Raw genomic sequence first — 4,374 nt, 5'->3', positions numbered from 1 at the left:
ACGACTACAAAGTCTAAAATATCTACTCTGCCTCTCTTAAGTAACAGTTTTGTCAACTCTGCTCTAGGGCAATGGCGGCCAAAAGGATCCGTTCAAGAAAAATGCTCTGAAAACTTGCTTCTGTTGACTTCCCCCTACAGACTTTGTTGCCTCTGGGCCAGGAATATGTCTTTAGGTTCCTCCTTTAAGATTTAGCTCTAACATGTCCTCCCCCAGACTGCTCCTGACCAGCCCACACCAAGGGCCATTCCTGTGTACTCCCATACGCTTATTTAAACCCCCTTTTCAGCTATTACGGGGAAATATCATTTCTCTAAGCTTCCCACCATTCGAGGTTGAGAAGATGATGGTGTGGTCTGAGTCTCCCCAAACTAAGAGGATCCACACCGTTTGGAAAAGACTGACAGACACTGTCTACCTCATACCCGTTCTTTCTTAGTACATCGTTGTGTCAAGCGCAAAGATTACATTTTTCAGCCTCATTTTTAGTTCCGGTCAATGAGATGTAAGTGGAAGTGCTTGTGTCATTTTGGAAAAAGTTACTACTAAGAACTGCCTGGGCTTGGAGTTAACTTCTTTTTCTGTCATCACCACACTTCCTCCTTTTGGCTTCTTGTAATATGGATGCAATGGCTGGAACTTCAGCAGCCATTCCTGGACTCTGAGGAGAAATCGAGGATAGATATCAGTGTTAAGATTAGCAAAATAGGAATATGAAAGGTAATCGATGTCCAGGCTGACCCTATGGAGTCACCATAAGAGCCCTGAACTATCTATGTTCAGACTATTCTATGTTAATGGATAAATCCTTGTGCGTTCAAGCCACTGCAAATGAATTTCTGGCAGCCAAATGCAACTCCTAAGTGGTACAGGAGAATTAGAAAAAAAATGTAGAACATTATAACTAGATAATGTAGGATTATCCACAGGCACTAAATATCTGATGAGAATTAATCCTTTTATTTTTTTCAAGTGAGCTGGTACAAATACCAAATTTCTATAAGTGCCACAGCCCTCAAGCTCCTTTATGTAATAATTATTGACTTCTTGTTTATAAGCAGGCCTGAAAGTAATGTCTCTTTTTAATTAGTTTCCCGATGACTTTCTTTTTCTTGTTTAATTAAACAATGCCACAGACAAACTTTTGAAGCTAAAGACACTTTAATGGATATGATCTGTCTGCCTTTCTTTTTCTTGACTGTATTCATTATAGGCAAATCAATGAAAATTGATAAACTCGTGACGGGAAAAAAGGAACGTATTTGTATTCATTACAGGGGCTTGGAGATAATAATAAAATGAAATGTTGTTATAGTGAGATATAAACCCAACCTACGGAATTGTTCAATATGAGAATAGCTGGATACATTTCATTACCATGATAGGGAAAAACTCAGAAGCGGAAGCCAATAATTTAAAAAGTCTTGAGCACAGGGTTATGCTGACTATACAGTTCAATACGTTAATTGACAATAAATCCTGCTTGCCTCTAAAAGGCACTTGACTAGTCATTTTCAAGATGGTCATGATTTTTTATGATGCAGAACTTTTAATTTACAGGGATGATAAAAATAGATTTACTTTCAACCACTTGTATTTGATTTAATTACCTAATCAACTATAAATCATCTACTATTGAAAAAGTCATTTAACATAGATGGTATTTGGCTGTCATATTTTTGGGTTACTGCAAGGGAGAGTTTGGTGAGTGGAGAGGAAAGAGACTATGGCAGAGTGAAACTCCTACACCTGTCCGAAAGAATTCGGCAGAGTTGAAATTAGATGGTTTGGTTCCACCTTCAAAAACAGTCAACTGGCATTTTCCCTATTTATTTCTCTTTTAATTTTTTTAAATTTTTTTATTTTTATTGTTTAGGCAAGGCAACCCTTGGTTGACCTCACAGATTGCAAGGACATTGTCAGCTTACAACCCTTATTTATTTTATTTTATTTTATTTTGTTTTGTTTTGTTTTTTATGCCTACAGCACCTGGTCTTCCTAGGTGGTCTCCCATTCAAGTACTAACCAGGCCCAACCCTGCTTAGCTTCTGAGATCAGGCAGGATCGGGCTTGTTCAGGGTAGCGTGGCCATAGACCCTATTTATTTCTTAACCAGATACACCTTGCAAGGGGTGTGATGGTGTTATAGTGGGAAAAAATGAGACTTCCATTATTTTTTAGCATTTTCCCAGCTCTTATATGCTATCATATTGCTCCCAGTGACAAGTATGGTATGAATCTACAATGATAGCTAAGATCGACTATGGAAAATAGAGGTTCAGCTCAGCAGGACCTGCTAGATTAATTGCCTGATTGATAGATGATGGTTATGTATGATTAAAGAAGAAAGGCCTGGTTTCCTGGAATGATTGGAGGTTCTGAAGCCCCAGTGTCAGAACACCTGCTAGAACATCTCTCTCCTGGCTCGGCCAGACAACTCAGAAACTCCCCTTTTCTGTTTGCCTCTCCTGGAAATCAAAGTCTGTAGCCCTTTTGTGACAATATGCTAATTACTAGCCACTTCTCCTAAAAGGCAAATCTCATCTTGTCACTTGGCTGTTCCAGATCCTTCGATGGCTTCCCATCATGCTCAGGATAGTCTAAACTTTTAGGTGAAGCATCTCCTTAACACTTCAGACTCTTTGTCAATACTCCCACATACTATATGTTCCAAACTTTCTGCAAAATTATGATTTATTGGCTGGCTAACTGGATGGATGGATGGATGGATGGATGGATGGATGGATGGATGGATGGATGGATAGATGGATGGATGGATGGATGGATGGGTAGGTGGATGGGTAGATGAATAGATGGATGAACAGATGAAGGGATGGATGGATAGGTGGATGGATACAAGGATAAATGTATGGAAGAGTGGGCAGATAGATTGATGAATAAATTAATTAATGAATTAATTTTCCTTCTCATTCCTAGAGGTACTTAGCCCTAATCTCTAAAATATCTTCCCTTGCTCTAACACATTCCTCTCCATTCTGCATCTCAGAAATGTCGGTGTGTCTGAATCGTATTTATTCGCTGGGTCCTGAGGTGTTATGTCCTTCAGTGAATTTAACCTTACTCATAGACCTACCCTGCCATCTTGGTTTAGCCTCTGGGGACCCCTGAGGTCCTGGTGGTGGATACCATTTTCCTTGAATCATGTAACAATTATCTCTTTCTGACAACCGGGCACAAGATTCTTAGCTTTTTTCTATTCCCAAACGTCTATTTTCTTTGGTGTCGACACTGAACACCTCTTAACTAAAGATGGCCACAGTTCTTGGCTCAAATGGAAGGCCCAGATGAGTGATCCATTCCGAGCTGAGTCAGTCAGTAGATTTTCAACTTCTAACGTGAGACTTCTCCCCAGGTTTGATGATGATCTCCAAAGTCAACTCCTCCCAAACCTCATATTAGTTTTGCAATACAAGTGCCTTATAGAAAAAAATAATAATAATTTTCAAAGCTATTCAAAGCTATATAATGGGTAAAATGGGTTCATTATTTAATTCCATTTGCATGGACACATGGAATTTATTCTTTTATCTGGTTGAGCTCTATATATTATAATAAACAAAGATGTGAAACATATCTGAAATATATATGCATGTTTATGTCTATTATTGAAAGGACAATATAATAGCCAGTTACATTTCAATACAAACATATATTATCCTAAACAACGTTATTTTCATTTCTATACGCCCCATCCCAGTCCAAGAGCACAGACCCAGATTTTCACAGAATTTCATTAATATTTCCCAGGTCATTTTGTGTTCATTTCAGAGTTGATTGAAACATTTTCCACAGTCTTCATAATGATAATTTTTAATATCTGCAAAATATCCTATGATGTTGATAGAATTTCGTTTAGTTCGTTGTTCCCCTATGGATGGACATTTTTATTATCTCTATGTTTCTGTTGCCATTGTTGTCGTTGGAGCTAATGCTGCAAAGACTAATAAGAGATGTTGAATATAGAAAGTCTGATTAAAATTTCTCATCAGTTTTTCCCTTCTCCAAAGAGTATCTGATTATCTCAGAGCTCATTATGGCCTTAATTTCTATTTTCATTTTCTTTTTTCACAGTTTTCACACCTATTGGTCGCTTCTTAATATTTCTTAATTCCCCCTTTCTCTAGCTTTAACCTTAAGAAACATATTAAATGCTGTTTTCACAGTAACACAGATTTGGAGTCAAGCCAACCTGAATTTAAATGCTCCATCCACCACTTAATAGCTGTGAGGACTCAGGGAGGTGATTAAATATTTTTAGCCTTCGATGTTCTCATCTGCAAAATGAGAACAATATCTACGTTAGAGTTTTATTAGAGAGCAAACTTCAAGAAACTTTTGTTATTACTCTTCATA

General features: G+C 37.8%; 1 pseudogene; it reads right to left on the bottom strand.

Annotated features, from left to right (window-relative positions):
• Positions 1-1,977: 1,977 nt before the first annotated feature.
• Positions 1,978-2,096, bottom strand: LOC112481686 (annotated as a pseudogene).
• Positions 2,097-4,374: the final 2,278 nt, after the last annotated feature.

This window comes from Pteropus alecto, unplaced genomic scaffold (genome assembly GCF_000325575.1).
Source record: "Pteropus alecto unplaced genomic scaffold, ASM32557v1 scaffold44, whole genome shotgun sequence".
Taxonomy (NCBI): Eukaryota; Metazoa; Chordata; class Mammalia; order Chiroptera; family Pteropodidae; genus Pteropus; species Pteropus alecto.
Note: the sequence above shows the minus strand (reverse complement) of the source record. Positions and strands in the feature narration are given on the sequence as shown.